Raw genomic sequence first — 25,858 nt, forward strand, 5'->3', positions numbered from 1 at the left:
GTTTTTACAGAGTTCACCTTGCAGTTTAAATTATATGTTAACTTTATTGTTTGGATCATAATGATCATGGCGATTGTGTGTGTGTGTGTGTGTGTCTTTTATTTTAATGTTAGAATTTTTTTTCTTCTGTGCATCTTTATTAAGAACTTTTATTTATTATTAGTTTTATCAGTACCACTAGAGGACTTCACTATGTGATCTTTTGATCGCTTGTAAGATCGCTTGTAAAATGCTTTGGTATATACCAAAGTATTATTGCCTGTCAGTGTAAAACTGACAGGCAATCTATTAGGCCATGTCTCTAATAGGCATATAGCCAGGACAGGCATGGGGGCTTTTTTAGGCCCCGGCTTTCATGGCATCCCATCGGAGGCTGGCAATCACATTTGCAGGCTGCCGATGGGTGACAGAGGGAGCCCCTTTACTCTGTAAACCACTTAAATGCCATGGTCACTGTTGAACGCAGCATTTAAGGTGTTAAACAGCCACGATCGAAGGCAACTTCGATCGCTACCGTTCGAGCAGGAGTCCGGCTTTCATCAGACAGCCGAACACACGCTCCACCCTGCACGGGTTGCCCATGTAGAACTTAGACTAGGCTGTTGTGAAAAGGCGTATATGTGGTACCTAAGGGGTTAATCATTACCCACCTATGTATTAATGCTGATCTTTCTAGGTTTGACTCACTTGGGCCTCGTTCACATCTGCGTTCAGTATTTTCGTTGCTCTGCCCCGTCATAGGAGCAGAGCAACAAAAATACCAGAAACACTGGATCCGTTGTATGATGGACACCATCGGCACCCGACAAAATCCATTGACTTTAATTGTTTCCGCCATAGTGTCCATCGGTTTATTGCACAATTTTATTTCCGAATGCTGCGCTATTTTGTCTACTACTTTTTTTTAAAAAGTATTTTTTGTAGGACGACCTGTAGTTTTTATCGGTACCACTTTTGGTACATAACTTTTTGTTGTGGACCAACTGCAGAGATTTTTGGCGGTTTAAATTTACATTTTTTTTTTTTTTTAAACAAATTTTTATTGAATTTTCAGAACATTTATTACAAAGTAATGTACGTAACATATCAAAAGCAATGCATGAGGAAAGAGAATGTACTCTAACAACGACATACATCATAGGAAATGACAGGATATACATTGTCTTACCGCATTCACAATATCGCGCATGTGCCTCAAGATACATTTTATTACAATCAACATTAGAACAAAGTAGCTAATCAATCAACCATAACCCCCCCCCCCCCCCCCCCACCATAGCTCAAGGACCCATCAGATTTCAATCAGTCTACATGAGAATTTTTATTTTTTCCAAATAGAAGAAAATAGAACATCAGGTCTAATAGTCATATGGAGCGACTCCTGTGAGCGTCCTATACCCCCTCTCCTTGCAACAGACCTTCACCCAGGTCCCAGGTTCCCTAACGTCCCCGCAACCGCTCTGGTCAAATACCAGGACGTATATTGAAATGGAGCCATCAACTCCGCAATCTCACTTTGTTGATAATATTTGCACACAAAGACCTTCCATTTCTGGAAAAATTTAGGAGCTTTGGCCTCCGGTGTACGTTCTATATCTAATTTATCCATAAGTATAGCTTTTTTCATCTGATACATTAGGTCCGCAAGTGTAGGTATAAGAGGCGTAAGCCATTGAGCCAATAAGCACCTTTTAGCAATCAGCAAAAATACCTGGAGGGCTTGTGGTACACAAGGAAGTTCAGGAAAGATGTGGAACAAAAGAGATAAAGGGTCTAAGGTAAGTGTGAGTCCCCAAGTATCCTTTATAAATTGTAATATCTCGGCCCAATACGGGATGAGTCTGGGGCACCTCCACAAGCCATGAAGATCATCTGTTTTGGGAGTTGCACACCTTGGGCAAGCCACCAGTCTATCAGGCGCATTTGGATGCGGGGGTATATTGAATCCATAAATAGCACGATGTATAAACTTAAAATGTGTTTCACGCCATTGCTCATTTACTACCGCCTTTCTCACTCTCAACCACCCTTTCAGAATTTGTTGGGACAGATCTGGGACCGGGAACTCTCTATTCCAGGCTTTAAACAAAAGTGCAGATGTAGATCCCCCCCTGGCGAGCCCTAAATGTCTTATAAAGAAGTGATAGGGAGATTTTAGATGGAGGAGAGCTAACTAGAGAATCAATAGAGGTTATCCAGGCATACCAGTGAAACGTCTCGTAATAGAGAACGTAAAAAGGAACGTAACTGACAATAAGCCAGATAATGATGTGAGGGGACATTAAAGGGAATGTGTCGCAAATTAAAACTTTTTTTTTTAAGTGTCGTTACTTATTTCTATTATATTTTTTAAGTTTTTTTGCTGTATTTTATTTTTTTTCCCGTATGGTGGAAAGTATTAAAAATGAAATAATAATTTGACATGTTTTCCAATGTTGGCCACCAGGGCGAGCACTTCCCAGAATTACAGCAAGGTGAATAAGGCAAAGCAACCTGACTCACAGCTGCTGTAAATGTGGGAGGGAACCTCACCCCCCCTCTCGCAAGCCAGGTAAAGGTGTCTTCAAATTGCTAAGCAGTGTCCGGCAGCCATATTGGGTGTGATTCTGCAGCTGGAAGAAGTTCTAGGACACACCAAAAGGCTAAGTGTATGTTCACACGCTTACTAAACAAAGGGAAAACCGCTCCTGATTTTCAGCAATTTTTTAATCAAACTCGCATTTTTTAACGGCCGTTTTTGGAGCTGTTTTTCTATAAAGTCAATGAAAAACGTCCCAAGAAGTGATGTGCACTTCATTTTGGTCGGGCGTCTTTTTACGTGCCGTTTTTGGAAAACTACCACGTTAAAAACGCCCTGTCGGAACAGAACGCCGTATTTCCCATTGAAACCAATGGGCAGATGCTTGTAGGCGTTCTGCTTCCGATTTTTCAACTGAAAACGTGTGTGAACATACCCCTAGGGTATGTGCACACGCTAACTGCATTTACGTCTGAAATGACGGAGCTGTTTTCAGGAGAAAACAGCTCCGTCATTTCAGACGTAATTGCTGGTACTCGCGTTTTGCGAGGCGTCAATTACGGCCGTAATTTGGAGCTGTTCTTCATTGAATTCAATGAAAAACGGCTCAAATTACGTCCCAAGAAGTGTCCTGCACTTTTTTGCCGAGGCTGTTTATTTTACGCTCCGTCTTTTGACAGCGACGCGTAAAATTACATGACGCCGGCACAAATGAATGGGCAGATGCTTGCCGACGTATTGGAGCCGTCTTTTCAGGCGTAAATCGAGGCGTAAAACGCCTCGTTTACGCCTGAAAATAGGTCGTGTGAACCCAGCCTTAGAATGATGAAAGTGAAGTGAATGACTTTTCAGTTGACCGGTTCACACGCTGTGTATTTGACATGTTTTGTTTTTTTTTTTTGCACAATTTTACGTGCAAAAAAAAACACATTAAAAACTCTTGATTACACTTGATTTTGCGTGTTTGGGGGATTTGTGTGTGTGTGGGGGGGGGGGTGCTCGCCACTGATTCTTCAAAACAGCTGATAGGCGGCTATGAAGTATCAGCGGCGCCCGTGCACACTCCGCTCTGCCACACACACACGGGAAAAGTCTTAAAGGGGTTGTCCAGGAAAACATGTCAGGTCGTGTGTGGTATTACAGCTCTGTCCTATTCACTTCAATGGAGGTGAACTGCAATACCAGACAAAACCTGAGGACAGGTGCGGCGCTGTGTCACCAATCCGGACACCCCTTCTGTCCTGAGATGACCCGACGGGGGAGGCGGGTGTCAGAGCCACCCACCGCCATCACCGCAGACAGAACCACAACTACGGTATGAGGGCAGGGCTTGTCCTGAGTGCACTGTCTCTTGTTATGGACAGAGATATAGTCACATGAACCCCGTCTGATGAACCGGTGACCTAGGTCCGATCACATGACAGAGGGGGTCACCAAAAACCCTGTGCACCCTCAGCCCGTCCATCCAGCCCTTTCCTGGTTATATCTGCGTCTGGGAAAGCTGGGTGACCACCATTACCCCTCATACTGGAGTGTTTAGGGATGTGACTAATGAACCTCTCACACTCCAGTAGGAGGGGTAGTGGTGGTCACCCAGCTTTCCCAGACCCCTGAACGATAAATCTCTCTAGTTGTGCTGAGACTGTTTGGGAATGTTACGAGAGCGGCGGTCTGTGAGATAGAGAGTGGGACATGCAGAGACACAGACCTTACCTGCAGTGCAGCTGGTCTTCAAGATGGCGCCTGCTCTCTCCCTGCAAACAGCTGCTCTGCTCTGTGTGACTCTGACCTGCGTCTGCGCAGGATAGAGCAAAGTCAATGGAACGGCTCCCGTTCATTGACTCCTATGCACTGTAGCTGCCGTATTCCATCTCTGTATGTGTCGTTAATCGACACATACAGAGATGAAAAACAAAATGGCAGCCCCCATAGTGAAGTAAAAGTAAAAAACAAACACACACATAAATAAATAAAAGATTTTATAATAAAACGCTAAATGCAAATTGATATCAAATTTTTTTTTTTTTCGTGACACCTTTCCTTTAAGGATGTCCACTAACTCCTGAAAAGTCATTACACGATTTTCAGAAGGATGTAGGATATGGCTAAGTGTGGAGATGCTCACGCTGAAAGTGAGAGTTATCCCTCACCTGTGGGAAACCTGGGTGTCCCCATAGATTCATGTGTGGAGATAAGCGCTGAGGAAGCTTAAACGAGGACCTCAGGGATTTCCATGCCATCTCGTAATAATATGCGTCGTTTCACATTGGCAGGGAGCAATACCAAAAGCGGTATGCAATAAAGAAGATAACTGCAGCGGATGTACCAATCCTGCCTCCAACGAATTTTTTTCTTTTGCATGGTACATCGCACACGTTAAATAATGTTATATTGTAGTAGTCCAAACTTTTACGGACGCAGCGATACCAATTTTGTTTACTTTTTTTTACATCACTTTAAAGAAAAAATGGGAAAAGGGATATTTTTTTTGAATTTTTAATATTTTATTTACTTACAGTACTAAAATCTTTATTTCACTTTTTTTTTTACACATTGTATTAGTCCCCCTAGGGGACTTGAACCAGCGATCGTTAGCCTTCTGTTAAGCCCTGCCACGTGAAGCCAGACCTGGGGGCCTTCATTAGGCCCCTGGGCTGCCATGACAACCATTGGCACCCCCGATTGTCTCTTTTTAACGCCTCAGATGCTGCGGTCGCGATTGACCGCAGCATTTGAGGGATTAAACGGCCTGGAACAGCGCGATCGCTGTTCCTGGCCTTTAGTCCTGGGTGTTAGCTGTGATACACAGCTGACACCTGCACCGTATGCGCTCTATACGTCTCCCCCCTGCACCAGAACGTACTGGGATGTCCAGGTACGTGAAGGGGTTAAGGGGTTCCGTCGGGTTTCCCTCATGGTGTCCGTTGTATTACTGGAAACAATGGCACATCGTACTGCGCTGTTTTCTTAACGGAGCCTCCAACGCACATGTGAACAGGCCCTAAACAAGTCATTCTCCATTGTTGAGAAATCTAGAATACCTGCCAGGTTGGGAGAACTTGCTCCTATTCTTCCTAAATACAGAGTTGGCAGATGGAATCCAGCGGTTGAGTTTAGACATGGCGGAATTACTGTGGATCCGCGGCAATTTACAGTCGTCGTCCCCCCCCATCTACCTGGATTGTGAATGTGTCTTATCTTCTGTATGAACCTCTCTTGTAAGATTTTTATGTAAATATTTGCATGCATGTTCATTTTACATTCAGCACTTTGGATTTGATAACTGTGACAAGTCTCCATGGATGAAGAATACATAATCTTATATGTATACTATACTGAGAAAATGTACATTTGTCTAACTCCTCCTCTAACTAGGCACGTCGATGGGAAAAGTGGAATATATTCGTAATGCAAGCGTGAAAAATAGCTTCAATATTTAAACCTTTGGAGCGGATCGTCTGGAGACTTTGTTTTAATCCTTAAATATTTAATGTTCCAGAGCCGTCTGGCAGGCGGGGGTGTTTGTGCCATTATTTTCTGTTTTGCTTATATAATGGGGAGATTCTCTAGAGTCTGAGAGCCACTTGTTTACTTGACAGCCGTGCTGCAATACTAAAAGCTGTCTAAATATTTGGAGAGATCAGCGAGGATTTTTCTAACCCCTGTGGCAGTAATGGCAGGCTAAATGTAAGATGCTGCGGGATACGACTACTCATCCCACTGACCTATTCTTGTCTTGGGCTGAAATGTGTTTGTTTTTGTCCCGTTTTTTTATTTTTTATTTGCAGGACTATATAATTCAGAGAATGTGTCATGTAGGGATAAATGGGATATTCTGGGCTAATCTTCAGCAATCTGTACCTCTTCAGATAGGACATTTTCACCACCGTGTGTGTGTGTGTGTGTGTGTGTGTGTGTGTGTGTGTGTGTATGTATGTGTGTGTATGTTTATTCCCCCCCCCCCCCCCCCCCCAGTCTTTGAATCTGAGGAAGGGGGATGGGAAGATGCAGTTTCGGACAGAGTATGTGAAAACTGCGGCTTGCCTTTTTGCTATCCATAAAAACTTCAAATGGCATAATGTAATAAGGCTGTTGTAAAGATTCATTCTCTCTTCCATCTTGCGGTGGACTTGTGAGGATGTGGCTTTCAGTTCATATGATATACATAGGGTGCTTCTGAATAGGATCGCTTTAGGAGATGTTGAGTAAATGTGGATATGTTATAATCCTAATCCTCTGCCTTTTTCTATAATTGAGCCACATATTAAAAATTTAAAAAAAATGATATTCGGGCAGACATGGCTGTATAACAGCTGTGCCTCCAAAGCTGTAATCTGTCCCAGCGACGTACATTCCGCTAAAGTGCTGGAGATGGGCAAGCCTTCAAAGAATCCAGTCAGACGCTCGAGCCTTCACAAATTCTCTCCGTATGGAAAAGAAAGTTCTATTTCTAGATCTAGACGAGGGATCCAACCCGCCACCCCCTCCTCTACCAGGCGAGGTAACATACGTGGCACCTTGCAGAGAGCGACAGATGTGCACAGCCTGCAGCTGCGGTTTCTCTTGATTCTCTGAGCAGTTATGTGAAGGCCTGGATAATACTTCACCATAAGTCATTGGCACGTAGCGGATGAAACACATCCATCCAGCTGCACAGACGGTTATCACTTGTTGATGACAGCGGCAGCCTGAAGGCAGATCTTCCTCACTTTATACTCTCGCCCATAGACACAAAAGAGACTTCAAAACTAGTGGAAAGGAAAAGTGCAGCAGTTACTCATAGCAACCAATCAAATGCAAGATTTTATGTTTCCCAGTACAAGTTATACAATCAAGAAATGATCTGATTGGTTGCTATAGGCAACTGCTCCGTTATTTTCTTATACATTCGGCCTATAGACCTGGTCTTAGCTGATGTTGATTTGTATGTTTGTCCATGAGCAGTGTGTCTTCTGGGAGCACAGACAGACAAACGCCATGCAGATCCGATGCATGGAGTTCAGGAATGCGAATAATTGTGCGATTTAGGGCGGATTCACACGAACGTGAATTGCGTCCGTGCAGGCCGCGTGGTTTTCACGCGACACGCATGGACCAATAGAAGTCTATGGGTCAGTACAGACAGTCCGTGCTTTTTGCGCAGCGTTTGTCCGCTGCGTAAAAAGCGCGACACGTTCAATATCTCGGCGTATTTCGCGCATCACGCACCATTGAAGTCAATGGGTGCATGAAAACCACGCAGGTCGCACGGAAGCACTTCCGTGCGAACTGCCTGTTTCGCGCAACAGCTGTCAATAGGATGAATGTAAACAAACATCCAAATGGCGTGTCATAATGATGGCGGCTACGCGAAAAGCACGCAGCCGCGCATCATATGATGCTGCCTCATGGAGCAGGTAAGTAGCTTTTGCGCAGGTAAAACGCTGCGTGTTTTGCGTGCGCAAAAACGACACGCCTGATTCGTCTGAATCAGGCCTTAGGGTGAGGACACATTTAGCATCAGCCAAAAACCTCCATACAGATTACAAATTGATAGTTAATGGGCGCACAATTTCGCCAGTAATACTGCATCGTGCAGCTGTTTACTATCAATTTGTAATCTGTGCCCACTATGTGGATTTCGGCTGCCAACGCTACGTGCTCCTCAACCTTAAAAGAAAGTTAACCGTAATTGAATGGTTACAATTGATTTAAAAAGTGATCACATGTATTTCCCAAAACTTTTATTGAAATAACCGTGAAGCTTCCCTGATTCTGGGGTTCCTTCACTGTAAGGCTAGCGTTCCACGGTCACGGTGAAATCACATGTTCTTGCCACCATAACGCGACCTCCGTGTTCCCCTATGGGGGATAAGCCGAGTGATGATAGTAATAATTCACACATTGTTGTCGTTTTTGCGACTGCTGCCAGTTGTTCGCAAATACCCCCCTCCTTCGGGGAAGAATTGAGGTTGAGCGACCCTCACACGATCAAAAGTCGCTGTGGAGCATAGCCTTACTGACGCCGACGCTAGTTACTGCATCTCCTATGCTGACCTGAAAGAGAAGCCCAGTCTGCTGCAGGAGGAAAGAGCAGACTGGCTTCTGAGGGACATTGGGGCGAACACACTGTTAAGAGAACCACAGTGATTTACTATATGTAAAATTGGGACCAATAAAAGGGCAGCAAAAATTGTTGCTGCCCTCAAAGCGTTGGTTTTGGCTTTCATTCAAGTACAGAACGGGGTGAAGCGGGTGAACACGTGTTAATAAAGCATCTGGATGTGTCCAACCCCCCCTTATGTGCGACTGTTTTTTTAATTTGGAGAATTTGATGGGAATGTGTGCAAATTTTTTTTAAAACGTGTGCAACGTTTTTCCATTCCAGAGAAATGTTGGTCTACCTAAGCCAGCAGCTGTCGGGTCATGCTGGGGATTGAGACCACTGCATCTCCCCACATAATTCAACAGAATCCGAAAGAATATTTAACCTTTTATTTTTTATTGTATTGGATCCGTGTTTGTGACTGGACAGCAGAAGAAAATGGAGCTGGGATATAATATTCACACACACAGAGTTAAAAATGTACAAAAAGGATCCTAAAGGTCTTCTGCACACATCATTTGTACGCAATCCGACTGAGAAAAACATCTTTGTGTCTTGTATAAATGCAGAGGTACGGTAGATGCACCTCTATGGGAACCTATTATGGTTCCCTAAAAAATTGAGCAGTAATTGAGCCTTGTGCATGAGACCTGATGCTATTTGCTTTTTATCTCCAAATTCCAAAATGCTTGTGTGAATAAGGGTATGTTCACACGGCGGGGGTCCGTAACGGCTGAAATTACGGGGATGTTTCAGCCTGAAAACATCCCCGTAATTTCAGCCGTACCGGCATGTGCAGGCGCTTGAACGCCGCGTCAATTACGGCCGTAATTAGCGCTGCTATTCATTGGAGTCAATGAATAGCGGCTCCAATTACGGCCAAAGAAGTGACAGGTCACTTCTTCTACGCGGGCGTCTATTTACACGCCGTCATTTGACAGCGGCGCGTAAATATACGCCTCGTGTGAACAGACAAACGTCTGCCCATTGCTTTCAATGGGCAGATGTTTGTCAGCGCTATTGAGGCGCTATTTTCAGACGTAATTCGGGGCAAAAACGCCCGAATTACGTCCGTAAATAGGCCGTGTGAACATACCCTTAGGCTTGCAGCCGGGTGAGAACTGAGCATTTCCGGTACAGCTCAAAGTGAGGTTTTGTCAACTATTCTTCCTCAAAATCCAGTATTATGAAACTGCTGAGCAAAATTTGAAGATAATGTGTTCTTTAAATTTACAGGCGATTTTTTTTTTTTTTTTTAATTTTAGGCAGGCATGCTCTTTAATTCATCTGTTCCTAGGACCAGAACAAGGTTACATATGGCCTCTGTTTTGATTTTAGACCCCCATGGCCTTTTCTTTACCGTTGTAGTACCAGTCAATCATACATTAACTACCCTTTTATGCTCCAATATAGAAAAAACTATTTACGGTATAACACACACGAATGGCGCTTTTGTGATTTCCTATTAATGTAATGCTTATCCCCTTCAGTGAGCAAGAACAATAGGCCATATTAGCAGTCTCGTTACCAGTTACTATATAAAGAATCTAGAATGTACTCCTTTGCTTTCATACTGTACTTATGTAAAATTAAGCCCTGGAGGGAGAAAATTGTACTGTATATATTCAATGTAAGGCCCAGTTCACAGTTTTCTGGCACTAATTTTGACGCGGAAATAGTGTCGGAATCTGCGCCAAAAAAGCTCAAATCTTCCCATGTTGAGGCAGATTGGGATTTTAAGGCAGATTTTATTTTGCCTGAAAAAAAAAAAACCTGTGTGAACTTCCCTTTAAATTTTCAGTTTTATTGTAGTTGGGCAATTGAAAAAAAACGAAACTGAAATTTCACGCAGATAACAGAGGTCATCTTGCGCATTTCAGTTTTGTTTTTCCAGTTTAAAGAGGCTCTGTAACCAGATTTTGCAACCCCTATCTGCTATTGCAGCAGATAGGCGCTGCAATGTAGATTACAGTAACGTTTTTATTTTTAAAAAACGAGCATTTTTGGCCAAGTTATGGCCATTTTTGTATTTATGCAAATGAGGCTTGCAAAAGTCCAACTGGGCGTGTTTACAGTAAAAGTCCAACTGGGCGTGTATTATGTGCGTACATCGGGGCGTGTTTACTACTTTTACTAGCTGGGCTTTCTGATGAGAAGTATCATCCACTTCTCTTCAGAACGCCCAGCTTCTGGCAGTGCAGATCTGTGACGTCACTCACAGGTCCTGCATCGTGTCGGCACCAGAGGCTACAGTTGATTCTGCAGCAGCATCAGCGTTTGCAGGTAAGTAGCTACATCGATTTACCTGCAAACGCCGATGCTGCTGCAGAATCATCTGTAGCCTCTGGTGCCGGTGTCCTCGCTCGTCTGACACGATGCAGGACCTAGGGAAGTGACGTCGCAGCGTGATCTCTCGAGAACACGGCTGTGTCTGCACTGCCAGAAGCTGGGCGTTCTGAAGAGAAGTGGATGATACTTCTCGTCAGAAAGCCCAGCTAGTAAAAGTAGTAAACACGCCCCGATGTACGCACATAATACACGCCCAGTTGTACTTTTACTTTTCAACACGCCCAGTTGTACTTTTGCAAGCCTCATTTGCATAAATACAAAAATGGTCATAACTTGGCCAAAAATGCTCGTTTTTTAAAAATAAAAACGTTACTGTAATCTACATTGCAGCGCCGATCTGCTGCAATAGCAGATAGGGGTTGCAAAATCTGGTGACAGAGCCTCTTTAAACTGTATTTGTATCCTCAGGACGCAGATACAGTTGAGTCGTCATAGAGCAGGGAGTCGTCATAGAGCAGGGAGCCATCAGTTCCCTGCTCTACTATTCACGCTATAATGCTGGCCGCTCACAGCTCGGCGCAGACAGGCGCGATGACGTCACTGCCTCGCGCCTGTTTTGTCCTAAGCCGTGAGTGGCTCAGCACGAATGTATTCAGTCCGCTGCACTTCTACCATATACCTGTGTTCCAGGCAGCTTATTGGTCCACAGTCCTCAATGCCCGCCCCAAAGGTGTATATACACAGATGATGGTTATATACAAGGATGATGGGGGTCCCTGTTTATGACCCCCATTATTCCTGTATAACACCCCAAATATTCCTGTATATTACCCCATCATCTCTGTATATACCAGCCCACCATCATCCCTGTATATAACCCCCATTATTCCTGTATATAACACCATCAACCCTGTATATAACAGATATCCGTGTATATACCATTGGGGACGGCACTGTGTGCTTGCTGTGGCACGTGAGTATTGAGGCTAATTAAGAAGTAAATGGGGCGGGCATTGAGGACACCGTGGACCAATAGGATGCGTGAAACTCCGGTATATGCTGCAAGTGCACCGGAACCTGAAAATATGCGCCGAGCCACACAAACCGGAGGAGCAGAGGGATCTTTTATTCGTTAGAATGGGGTTAGGTGAGTCTGTATTTTTTTTTATTAGGCACCATTGGGGCTGTATGGGGCGCATTATACTGAATAGGGACTGAGTGGGGCAGCTATTGGGGCATTATACAGCGTGGGGACAGCTATGGGGGGCATTACACTCTGCGGGGACAGCTATAGGGACATTATACCTCAAGGGGCAGTATCGTGGGTATATTCTATACAGTAGTATACAGCAGGCTCAGCGGATCTATAATAAATTAATGGCATGACATGCAAGTAGGGGGATGTGGCATGCAAAAAGTGGTGTGGTCTAAAACCCCTTATTAACCGTAGTCCAGGTTACATGTTCAATTAATCGTGACTGATTTAGGTCATAATCGCCCAGCCCTATTGTCAATAATATTGGTTTCTAATTTAAGCAGGTACAAAATGTACTTTTTTTCTTAAAGATCCTAAGCTGATCACTGACCAAAAAAATATGGATCCCACCTTTTATTTTGCTTTTATATCTGCCATCAGTTGTCTGCTGGAACAAATGGATTGTAGAGCAGATTCAGTCCAGGTTTACACCTGGCTAGCCTTCTGGTGTGAACTGTAAAGCTACGATGGAAGCGATCTCTTTCTTTATTCCATACCACCTATAAAGTGCTCTCCACTGGTATTTTCCAGAATGAAGTGTTTTCCCCAATGGTGTCTTCTTTTTAATTTAATCTAGAATTATGTCTATAGTAAAGATTATCGCATGAATCGCTAGTGGCTTCTTAACGATCTAGGCACATCTGTCTAGACCACTAAGCTTGTCCACCCACTGCCTCCTTTTTGATGGCTTGGGCTAATTAAAGGCCAGATCAATATATGAGCATAATTATACGGTAGGATTTATGGTTTTGGTTGTGTTGCAGCGCAGGAGAACGCTAGAAGTTGCTTGGGATGTTCTGTTCTTCTGCATCTTTGGTTCTGTGTGGTCTAGCGTTGAGAAAGCATTTCTAAGGGAAGTTGTATCCACTTATCTCATATTATATGCACTTCTGTGTGTAAATTCAGGTTTCTAATAAAGAGTGGGAGTGGCCAGGACATGGTGCTGTGAGGACACACTTCACCGGAGCTCCTGCTGCCCGGTCACTTCCAGGACGAAAGGAACGTCCTCTACCCTCTCTGTGGTGCATTGACGCATGGGAAGGAGGTGGGGAAGCAGTGACACACCGATCAGGATCACCCGCTCCACGCTCTGCTCTTATTTATTGTCGGCAGCCACGCAACAACCGCTGCTCGGCACACCCAGCGCAGGCCGCAATATGGCCACCGCGGCCGCAGAACTGCCTCCGTCACAGGCTGGAGACGAGTCTCCCACAGCTCATGCCACACCACAATATTAATATAAATGTGTGATCGATTGGGTCCCCGAGTCCTCTCTGTGACTGGTGTGGTAGTACGCATGCATGGCAACCGCTCCATTCACGGTCTATGGGACTGAGTAAGATAGCAGTGAGGTTTTTTTTTATGCCAAAAAATTAGTTCAAAGGGGTTTTCCATATCGTCCCCCATGATCGCACACTAGCAGGAAGACCTCTTGACCTCTGTAGGGACAGGAAACTGAGAGGTTAAAAGGGCCCCACCCTCAGCCTCCCACCAGTGTATTTCCTGTCCCTACGGGAGTCCGGATGAAGAGAGGATTCTCTTCCCCTTTAGGGGGGGATTTGCTTAAACAAAATTTAACCTTGACGTGGAGGTTTGGATTGAGGGTCTCCTCCTTTCAACTGAAATTCCACTTAGGGGTAGCGTACCTTGTGGTTTTCCCTCCCCCTTGTTGAAGATCCACCCGTCCACATGCGGTCCTGTGAGACTAACGCCGGACTGAAATGTGGCACTTCCGCCGGCATCCCTACCCACGTGGGATTCAGCCTGCCGGCCAACATCTGGCAGAAATGGCATCAGATGCAGCATACGCCTTTCCACCACTCCCGTTGATATCGAAGGTGCTTCAAAAGCTTTACAAGGAAGATCTGAGGATCATTCTGATTGTTCCATTCTGGCCAAAAAAAGGCCTGGTTTCCAATCCTGAGGGAATTGGCACTGGAAGAGCCGATAGTACTTCCTTTAAGTCAGATCTACTCGTACAGGGGCTGCTACGACATCAGAGTCTCCAGAACCTTCACCTACCAGCCTGGATCCTGAAGGGGCACTGCTCAGGGAAAAGGGTTTATCGTAGAAAGTAATAACCCTAAAAGCAAGTCATAAACCAGTTACCTCTGCTATTTATCCAAAGATTTGGAAGAAATTTACCTCCTGGTGTGGAAACCAACCCCCGGATCAGAATCATCCAGTCATCCAGCAGATTTTGGATTTCCTACAGCGGGGGCTGGATCTAGGCCTTATACCCAGCACCCTCCGAGTACAGGTCTCAGCACTTAGCACGTTTTTTGAGACCCAACTATTGGAACACAGGTGGGTGAAAAGATTCATGTGAGCAGCCTCAAGACTAAGGCCGACCATTAGACAGTCATCCCCGCAATGGGAACTCGGCGTGGTCCTCAGGGCCCTATCTAGACCCCCCTTTGAACCAATTGAAGAAATAGATATCAAACACTTGTCCCTTAAAGAGGCTCTGTCACCAGATTTTGCAACCCCTATCTCCTATTGCAGCAGATCGGCGCTGCAATGTAGATAAGAGTAACGTTTTTTGTTTTTTTTAAACGAGCATTTTTGGCCAAGTTATGACCATTTTTATATTTATGTAAATGAGACTTTCTAAAGTACAACTGGGCGTGTATTGTGTGTGTAACATCTGGGCGTTTTTACTTCTTTTACTAGCTGGGCGTTGTGAATAGAAGTGAATGATGCTGACGAATCAGCATCATCCACTTCTCTTCAGAACGCCCAGCTTCTGGCTGTGCACAGACACACAGCGTGTCCTCGAGAGATCACGCTGTGACGTCACTTCCTGCCCCAGGTCCTGCATCGTGTCGGACGAGCAAGGACACATCGGCACCAAAGGCTACAGTTGATTCTGCAGCAGCATCAGCGTTTGCAGATAAGTAGCTACATCGACTTACCTGCAAACGCCGATGCTGCTGCAGAATCAACTGTAGCCTCTGGTGCCGATGTGTCCTCGCTCGTCCGACACGATGCAGGACCTGGGGCAGGAAGTGAGTGACGTCACAGCGTGATCTCTCGAGAACACGCTGTGTGTCTGTGCACTGCCAGAAGCTGGGTGTTGTGAAGAGAAGTGGATGATGCTGATTCGTCAGCATCATACACTCCCATTCACAACGCCCAGCTAGTAAAAGAAGTAAAAACGCCCAGATGTACGCACATAATACACGCCCAGTTGTACTTTAACTTTAAACACGCCCAGTTGTACTTAAGAAAGGTTCATTTACATAAATATAAAAATGGTCATAACTTGGCCAAAAATGCTCGTTTTTTAAAAAAACAAAATGTTACTCTTATCTACATTGCAGCGCCGATCTGCTGCAATAGCAGATATGGGTTGCAAAATCTGGTGACAGAGCCTCTTTAAGGTGGCTTTTCTAATAGCGATACCAACAGCAAAGAGACTGGGGGAAATACAGGCGCTGTCCATAGAAGAACCGTACCTTAGTATAACAGATGATAGAATAGTACTAAAGCTGGATTCCAATTTCCTTCCAAAGGTCGTATCAGATTTTCATAGAAATCAGGAGATTGTCCTTCCTTCATTTTGTCAGGACCCAGGAATCAAAAAGAAGAGGAATTTCATTCTCTTGATGTGAGAAGAGCAGTCTTACAGTACTTACATGTCACAGCAGACTGGCGGAAAGATTCCAAAATCCTAGTCCAATTTTTGGGGGAAAAGAAAGGACAAAAACTACCATTGCTAGATGGATAAGGACAACAATTAAAATGTGTTCTTCCCTGGAGGGAAAGTCCATTCCTGTGAACATCAGGGCACGCTGCATCATGGGCAGAAAGGGGAGGAGTTTCGTTAGACCAGATGTGTACTGCAGCTACTTGGACCAGCTCCCTTACCTTTGCAAGACACTATAGGCTAGATCTTTCATCCAGTAGAGACTTGGCCTTCGGCCGCAAAGTACTTCATGCGGTAGTCCCACCCTAAATCATCTCATTTGGTATTCTCCTAGTGTGCTGTCATGGGGGACGATATGGAAAGTCAGAATTAGTCTTACCGGTAATTCCGTTTCCTTGAGTCCCCCATGACGGCATACATTTACCCGGTATGTGGTATGTGAAGTTAACATACTGCTGGGATTAGCTAGTTCCTTCCGGTGTAGTGATATGGTACACACTGGTGGGAGGCTGAGGGTGGGACCCTTTTAACCTCTGTTTCCTGTCCCTACAGAGGTCAAGAGGTCATCCTCCTAGTGTGCCGTCATGGCGGACTCAAGGAAACTGACTTACCGGTAAGACTAATTCTTACCTTCCAGCCAATAAAAACGTATGGGACCTCCGCCAATCAGCTGTTTTTGAAGGGGCCACAGCGCTCGTACAAGCGTTGCTTCCCCTTCATTTATTTTTTCTCACTGTAAATCTTTGACACATATTTTAGTGGGGAGTCACAGCCTTTTCTCCCATTCACTTCAAGTTTACTTCGATCGTGACCGTTTAACCCCTCAGATGCCACGATCATTAGCGGCCGCTGTATCTCAGTAGTTTAGAGAGCATTGGTAGGCGGCCCGCAAATTCTATAGTGGGCCTGCCCTGGCTATATGCCTATTGGGTCGTGCCTAATAGATTGCCTGTCCGTTTTATACTGACAGGCAATAATACTTTGGTATACTACATATAAGCGATCAAAAGATTGCACAGTGAAGTCCCTAGTGGGACTGAAAAAGTTATTGTGAAAAAAAATATTAATAAAGGTACACAGAAATAAAAATCAACTTTTTTTTTTTTTCATAAAAAGTAGTTTTATTTTATTTAGTAAATAGAAATAAAAACATATGGTATTGCTGCAATCGTAATCACCCCAAAAATTAATTTAGCGTATTATTTAAACCGCAAGGTGAATGCTGTAAAAATAAAATTCAAAAAACAACGGCAAAATTGCTATTTTTTTTCCCATTTCCCCCTCAAAAAATAATAATTAAGATTAATCCCATGTACGCCAAAATGGTAGCAATTAAGTCCTGTGAAAAACAAGATCTCATATGGCAACATCGACGGGAAAAATAAAAAAAAGTTATGGCTCTTGGAAAGCAGTGATGCAAAATAAAGTTATTTTAGTTCAAAAGTGTTTTCAATACATATTTGGTATCGTCGTTATTGTATCGACCCATAGAATAAAGGTGGCATGATATTTACGCCACATCTGCAGGACAACTGTCCCGTACTGTAATCATGTTTTCAGTACGGGACAGTAGTTCCACGGAGAGGCAGGGACTCCTAGCATCGTACATAACTGTGATGCTAGGATCCCGGCTCCCTGCACTGAGTTCGGTCCGGGACTTCCGGCCGAAATACGTCCGTCCATTACGGACGTTAATGTGCTCGTGTGAACCCAGCCTTAGGCTCTTTCTTCCCGCATTTCCGTCTCTGACCTCCCATTGACATCAATAGGTGACAGAGAAAGCTGTTTTCGCAGAGTTTTTTTTTTTTGCCCGTGTTGCTCAATGGCTGTGGCTAAAAAAACACGGCAAAGAGTCCAGGCAGGTCAAAATCTGCCTCAGAATTCCTACAGGAATTTCAAACTCTGTGTGAACATGGCCTGAATATGACAATGGAAAACGAAAAAAAAAAAATTGCTTCGTCATTAAGGCCCAGAATACACTTTTAACAACTTCCCCCAAAATGCAAAGGACAAATTGGAAAATCAAAAGTGAATCCTAGAGATGGTCAGTAATATGGCGATATCGCTCAGATACTAATATGAAAACGTTAGCAACATTTACTGTGCTCTGTAAGATTCTTATTACAGCTGCCGTGACCAATAAGGTTATGTTCACACAGCTTATTTTCATCCGTTTCCCTTGAAAACCACTCCGTATTTTCAGACGTTTTTGGTTAAGCGTGTGAACATAGCCTTACAAATATAACTCTGGTCCAGACCAAGTCAACTAGATGTGCTGACGATTATTTACAGAAACCAATGTATTAGTGACCTGGCTTTTTTATCTTGTATGTTGCTCTATATAGAAATACATATAAAGCAGGCATCAGATCAGTATCCATCTATTTGAATTGACGTTGGATTTCGGATGTGTGTTCACATAGTCCAAACATTCACAGTTTGGTCTTTACAAAGATGTGAATGACTGGAAGGGGTGCTCAGATTGTTTTCAGAAGCCAGCCAGGTCCTCTCTAAACACATGCAAAGCCTGTGAGAAGGGAAGGGAATTCACCGCCTGCTCCACAGAATGCTTCTGACAGGCGCATCGGCTGCTGCGGGTGAGAGTCTGAATTATTAAAGCTGCCTTTGTTTATTAAATTCATCCCGAGGCGTTGAGAGCATGTGTGATTATACGGCGGAAAATGTGCGGTCTTCATTAGCTCTTCCAGTCTGAAGCCTGTCGGCCAACGAGGACACAGACGCCAAATCCAAGGTAGGGAATATTCTTGTACCACCAAAATGAAATGCAGCATTGACAGGTGGGTTACGAGGGAGTCCTGAATATGGCAGCAGATGAGATCCTGTCACTTTTCCAGGAAACTGGTATATCCAGGGTATTCTATGTCACGCGAGAAGTTACAGCAGGTGTATGGTCCATCAGAAGGGACTCCAAATATTCCAGGAGTCAGGTGCTGGATGGGCTGTTACTGGCGGTGAGTTCAGGGTGTATACGAGAACATGGGATCGGTCCAGAGTATATAAAATGAGGTAGGAGATCATACTGAAGGTGCACGCTGTATTAGATGAGGTGTATGAGATGAGGCAGAAGAGCTTACAGTTGCTGCACAGTTGATGAGATGGTATATTATAGAGGGTGCGCTGTGTATAAAATGAGTCACTTACAGTGGGTGCATGGTGTATGAGATTAGGTGCTGGTGGGTGCGCGAAGTATGAAATAGATGTAGGAGCTTAAAGTGGGTGCACGGTGTCTTAGATTAAATGTTTCATCTCTATTTATTAACTCTAATGTCACTGAAATTCCAAAGCCTTTAATCTCATGCACATGAAACATAAGACACTGACTTAAAAATAAAATAAAGCCATGGCTAGAGAAATTTGCTTCTATGGCAAACCCATGAAACTCCTATAACTGCTGGTATCGGGAATGATTTGCATGTCCCTACTCTAAAATCGGTATTCGGCCCTGTTCACACAGTTTTTTTTGCCGCGGCAAAAAACGGCCGAAATTGACTCCCATTGATTAAAATGGGAGGTGGAGGCGTGTTTTTTGTTTTTTTTTGTTTTTTTTTTACCGCGAGCAAAAAAAAAAAACACTCGTGGGAAGAAGAAGCGACATGCCCTGTCTTGAGGCGTTTTTTGCCTCAGAAACCCCATTGAAATCAATGGCAGACGGAAATAAACGCGTGTTTTTTATGCATTTTTTCGGCAAGAAACGCTTGTGTTTATTCCATCTTTCTGTTTAAAAAACACTTAAAAAAAACCAGAGCTGATTTCCTGCAAAAAAAACTCTGTGAACATACCCTTAAAGGGTACCTTTTTGCCACTGGGGAAAGAAAAAAAATATAATGTATTCTTTTCTTGCTGATTTCTGCATTGCTTTTATATTTTATTTTCAAGACTTGCTTTCTCTAACATGCCTTCTTAGGGGACCTGCAAGCCCTGAGCTTAGTGGGCATTCCCTGTGAGCCATGCTGTCTATCTCTGCAATGTTCTAGTTTGTATTCCTCTTCCCACCCACATTCCTCTATCACATTGACATGGCTGTGCAAACTTAGATTTGAGAAAATGCATATTAGAAGTCTCTTCAGGTATATAACACACCTGCACTGACCATATATTCCTCGAGCGTAACTAGGAGTAGGTTAGCAAGTAGCAGAAGAGTAATACCTGACTGAAGGATCAGCTAATACAGGGTTTGTTTGTAGTCTATAACCATGGTGTAGCCGCTACATCAACCTGGTGCACCTAGGTCTGCACAGGAGCTGTGTACACAAAACTGTAGGGGTATGTGCGCACACACTAATTACGTCCGTAATTGACGGACGTATTGCGGCCGCAAGTACCGGACCGAACACAGTGCAGGGAGCCGGGTTCCTAGCATCATAGTTATGTACGATGCTAGGAGTCCCTGCCTCGCTGCAGGACAACTGTCCCGTGCTGTAATCATGTTTTCAGTACGGGACAGTTGTCCTGCAGCGAGACAGGGACTCCTAGCATCGTACATAAGTATGATGCTAGGAGCCCGGCTCCCTGCACTGTGTTCGGTCCGGTACTTGCGGCCGAAATACGTCCGTCAATTACGGACGTAATTAGTGTGTGTGCACATACCCTAGTTGTTAGACTATTGCAAAGTTGCCTCATATGGAGAGAGAACCGCTCCAGTTTTGTTCTAGTATACATAGTATACAGCAGACAGCGTTGTTTGTGTTGAGTTTATATGGGAATATGTTTATAACTATGTGATTTTTTTATTTGTGCTCTAGAAAGCTAGACTTTATGGCATTCTTTTCATGAACCAAGAAGCTTAGGATGGTCAGTGCTAAAGGTCCACCACAGATATTTGTAATTTAATTTGGGTGGGAAAAATGTATAGATATTCTATATTCAGTTTTCTTTTTTATTTATTTTTTTTTTTTAGCACTTGTTAGTAAGGCTTCATTTTCACGACTGTATCCGGGAAAAAAATGATACAACGAACTGTTGTTTTTGTTTTTGCCAAGTCTGTGTTGCATCTGAGTTGTGTCCGTTTGTCTAGCCCAGATGACATCCTTTTTTCTCGTCTCTAAAAGAAACGGAAGGAGGCTCATGATGTCACTTTTTCCACAATTTTAGTCCTAACCCCTTCAAAACACCCAAGGAAGGTCACATGATTGCACGGACTCCATTTTTCTATTTTGCTTTATATCAAATGGAGCGCTTTGTCTGTCTGATTCCACTTCTTTGTTGGATCATTTTTGGGATATTTTTTGGCTGCTGATCAGGTCTTCCAAACCTATTGAAAGTTTTCTGTCGGCCTGGCTCTTCTCTCGTCGATTTGGCCAGCAACATGAGAGCCATGTGGAGCCAACGTGCTCCAGCAGCGTCTCCGGTTGACGCAGGCCGGTGTCTGACAAGACTTTCTGGTTTCACTTAATTTTGCTTGGCAACGAAGCTGTTAAAAACAGATCACACACACCGATGGATTCCATATGTAATCCGTTTTTTTCTGACTCCCGTAGACTTGAATCCCCTAATCTGATCGGTTAAGACTTACCAGAATAAGACATGCACGGAATTTCTCGGATCGCACACACGGACCCATTAAAAAAAACAAAAAAACGTATGTGTGAATAGCCTTTTCGACTTGTATAGTGTGATGTCCGTTTTTAAAACTGACCGTACATTGACGAGAAGATGTTCCTTCCGTGACCACATCACTACGTTGTATGGCATATGTACTTACTACGTTACCTGTATACTCAGCTGTATGCATTTTTACCTCCTATTTGTAGAACTGGAATAATCAATAGATGTAGAAATCTATACCCAACGCTGTTACTTGTGCGTTCCCTAAGGAGTTATTGAGCGATTTTCCAGATTTCCTGCCTTCGCCTACCAGTGCTGGGAAGTTTGCGATGCTGAGTACTGAATGGGTTACAAACCGGCTCCTGTGTTTTCCTACAGAAGGTGGAAGCTGCTGATAAGCTCGGTGGACTGTGTTCTGTCAGAGGAAACTAGTTACTGCCACTTTGCCAATCTGTATATTCCGCTAAATTAGTCATGTTTGGCCAAGGTGGGAGAGATGCCCGAATGCTGTGCTGAGTTGCTGAGCTGCCTTTTTGTCTGCATCAGTTCGAGAGCTGGGCAAAGGTTTTTATGTTATCTTAAATACAGGTTATAAAAAGATAGCGCTTTTCATGGTTTGTCAGCGAGATGCGGGTGTTATCTACGCTGTGCTCTTTTCCTCACCACTACAAGACCCTTTTCAAGTGAATCCGGCCTGGTGATCCGATAAAAGAGCATATGGAAAGGGGGCTGCCTTCAAGAGATGACCCATTTAAAGAGGCTCTGTCACCACATTATAAGTGCCCTATCTTGTACATAATATGATCGGCGCTGTAATGTAGATTACAGCAGTGTTTTTTTTTATTTAGAAAAACGATCATTTTTAACGGAGTTATGACCTATTTTAGATTTATGCTAATGAGTTTCTTAATGAACAACTGGCCGTGTTTCACTTTTTGGCCATGTGGGCGTTGTGGAGAGAAGTCTATGACGCTGACCAATCAGCGTCATACACTTCTCCCCATTCATTTACACAGCACATAGCGATTATAGCTATATCGCTATGTGCAGCCACATAAACACAAACACACTATAACATTACTGCAGTGTCCTGACTGTGAATATACATTACCTCCAGCCAGGACGGGATGTGTATTCAGAATCCCGACACTACAGCACAGCAAGCGTAATCTCATTTGAAATTACAGTTTACAGCGTAATCTCGCGAGATTACGCCTGCTGTACTGTAGTGTCGGGATTGTATTAGTGAAGTGTCAGGATTCTGAATACACATCCCGTCCTGGCTGGAGGTAATGTATATTCATTGTCAGGACACTGCAGTAATGTTCTAGTGTGTTTATGTGGCTGCACAAAGCGATATAGCTATATCGCCATGTGCTGTATAAATGAATGGAGAGAGGTGTATGACGCTGATTGGTCAGCGTCATACACTCCTCTGTACAACGCCCACTTGGCCAAAAAGTAAAACACGCCCAGTTGTTCATTAAGAAACTCATTAGCATAAAGCTAAAATAGGTCATAATTCCTTCAAAAATGATCGTTTTTCTAAATAAAAAACACTGCTGTAATCTACATTACAGCGCCGATCATATTATGTACAAGATAGGCCACTTATAATGTGGTGACAGAGCCTCTTTGAAGAAGACCTATCTGCTCTCCTGACATGTCTGTTTCAGTTAATACTTGCATTCCCCATAAAATAACAAACCTTGAGCATCTTTTCTTAGAACTCTGCATTTTTTCCAGTTCTGTTATACCTCGTGAAAAAGTATTCATAAATTGATAATTGGGTGTTACCATTCCACTTGTCAAAGGAGTCTGCTCCTACACACTCTGACGTTGTCTTAAAAATGCTGACATTGTCAGACTGTGTAGGGAGACGACCTATTGACAAGGGGATTGGTAACGCTAAGTTATCAATGTATGCATACTTTTCCAGGAGGAATAACCGGAACGGCAAAACGCAGAGTTCTAGGAAGAGATGCTCCAGTAAATTTCATAGGAAATGCAAATATTTACTAAGGCTGGAATCACACATTCAATTTTTGTGACGGTTTTTGATGTTTTTTTGAGCCGAACATAGTAGTGGATCCAAAAAGTAGGTAAAGTATAAAACCACCTGCACTCAGTGTGCCAATTCCATAAATTATTTCAGTAGCCACAAAGTGAAGAGATTTGAACAAATCTCATCCACATGCTGCGGATAAAACTCGCAGTGAACACTTGCGGATATTTAACCTGCGGTGCAGTTTCTCAAGCTGCAGTATGTCAATTTATCTTGTGCAAACTCTGTGGAATTTCCGCACAGATATTCCGGATGGCAATGTCTCAGCATTTCTGTCTTGTGTGCGAGGGGCCTAATGTAAAGCTTGATATGTCTTCTCTCTTTCTTTTGTATCCACTCCCATGTTTTGCTATAAAAAAAAGTCACAAAAACTGACTGTGATTAAAACCTAAGGGTATGTGCACACGATAGCAGGCATTTACGTGTGAAAAGACAGACTGGTTTCAAGAGAAAACAGCTGCCTCGTTTCACACGTAAAAGCTCCTCCTCGTATTATGCGAGGCGTCTGTGACGCTCATAAATCTTGAGCTGTTCTTCATTGAGTTCAATGAAGAACGGCTCAAATTACGTTGCAAAGAAGTGTCCTGCACTTCTTTGCCGAGGCAGTCAATTTACGCGTCGTTGTTTGACAGCTGTCAAACGACGACGCGTAAATTACAGGTCGTCTGCACAGTACGTCGGCAAACCCATTCAAATGAATGGGCAGATGTTTGCCGACGTATTGTAGCCCTATTTTCAGACGTAAAACGAGGCATAATACGCCTCGTTTACGTCTGAAAATAGGTAGTGTGAACCCAGCCTTAGGCTCTGTTCACATCTTTGTCCTGACTTCCATTTATAACGGAAACCAGGACACGGTACCGTGGATAGATACCACTGCCACCCAGAGGACACCCTAATGGTATGTTCACACGGCCTATTTCAGCCGTTTTCCTTGCCGTAAACGCCCAAAAAACGGCTGAAAATATGGGGGCTCAAAGCCTCGAAACATCTGCCCATTGATTTTAATGGAGAAAACTGTTTCGTTCCCACAGGGCGTTTTTTTACGCAACAGTTTGTAAAAATGGCGGTAAAAAAAAGCCCCGTAAAAAAGAAGTGCATGTCCCTTCCTGAGCCATTTTTCATTGTCTCCATAGAAAAACGTCCGTAAAAAAAAACGCTTGATGCATAAAAAAAACGGCTGAAAATCAGAGGCTGTTTTCCCTTGAAAACGGCTCCGTATTTTACAGCCGTTTTTTGTTAAGCGTGTGAGCATACCCTAATTGACATATAATGGGGTCCGTCGTGTTCCATCATGGTGTTCGTCTTTTTGACGGGGAAAAATAGTGCTAAATTCAATAGTGAAAACGTTCAACAGAAGAGCAGCAATTCCGCAGCATAAATTCACACTAACACAAACCGCACTGCAGGTCAATTCTTTTTATTTCGGCGGATATTTTACCTTGTGTGTGGCTGACATTGGGTCATAGCTTACCCACACTGCTGCTACTGTATTGTTCTACATAATTTCCGTAATGAATTTAGTTGCAGAAAATCCACCTAGTGTGTTCCTACCCTAAAGCGGTCTGTCTACAGCCCCCACTCGGAGGAACTCGGTGCATATGAATTTATAAAACTACCCTTGATCTCACTGAAAACCGTAAAAATCTCTATACAGGATAAAAAGCAGCTGTATTTTAAAAAGTACAAATTCTTTTGTAATTCAACGTATTTAGAAAGTTGCATAAAGCACACTAAAATACATTTTTATTAGAAGAAGAAAAAAGATTTTCAAAGGTGTACATAGCGATTAAAACAGACCAGTCAGAAATGGCTGACCGATCCTCTTTAACTTGTCCTTCCATTGTGTGAGGTCTCAGCAACACCTATGACAATTCACAGGCCACCTCTGTCTTAGGCCCCATGCACACGACCGTAAAAAACCTCAGTTTTTGCGGACTGCAATTGCGGTCTGCAAAAAACGGAGCCATTCAGTTTCATTGAACACTGACACCTTGCCGTAGCACTACGGAAGGGTGTCCGTGCAGTGGAAATGTTCCGGGAATTATGGAACATGTCCGTTCTTTCGCATTTTGCGGGCTGTGCTCCCATACTTTGTATGGGAGCACGGCCCGAAAATGCGGCTGTCAGTCAGCGGCCGGCCGTGCACGCAATCGCGGGCCGTGATTGCGGGCACGGTCGTGTGCATGGGGCCTTATGAAAAGGTTGGTTCACTGGAGGGATATACCAAAATATTATAACAAAGCTTTGAACAAAATTGGGTCATCAGTAATGCTTAAAATGTCTCCGTACATAGCCCTAGATCTCCAGTGAAACAAAGAATTTGGTCGAAATCTCGTAGAAAAATCAAAGGATCAGTTTCCATTACCCAAGTGGCACTGGTGGGCACTGTTTAAAGCTGATCTGTCTGCTAATTATGCTGCTCTATGTAA

The 25,858-nt window shown here is 43.7% G+C and overlaps 1 protein-coding gene across 2 annotated transcripts in view; it reads left to right on the forward strand.

The window, feature by feature from the left end:
- Positions 1-25,858, forward strand: part of GLCE (glucuronic acid epimerase) — an 81,764-nt gene that overhangs the window by 17,261 nt on the left and 38,645 nt on the right. Inside the window, exon 1 of one of the 2 annotated variants that reach the window (XM_075858356.1) lies at positions 18,520-18,548. The exons of the other annotated variant lie outside the window; for it this stretch is intronic. The gene's annotated coding sequence lies outside the window, so the exon portion shown is untranslated. Of the gene's footprint in view, positions 1-18,519; positions 18,549-25,858 lie in introns of those variants that run through there. 2 annotated transcript variants of the gene reach the window in all.

Source organism: Rhinoderma darwinii, chromosome 3 (assembly GCF_050947455.1).
Source record: "Rhinoderma darwinii isolate aRhiDar2 chromosome 3, aRhiDar2.hap1, whole genome shotgun sequence".
Taxonomy (NCBI): Eukaryota; Metazoa; Chordata; class Amphibia; order Anura; family Rhinodermatidae; genus Rhinoderma; species Rhinoderma darwinii.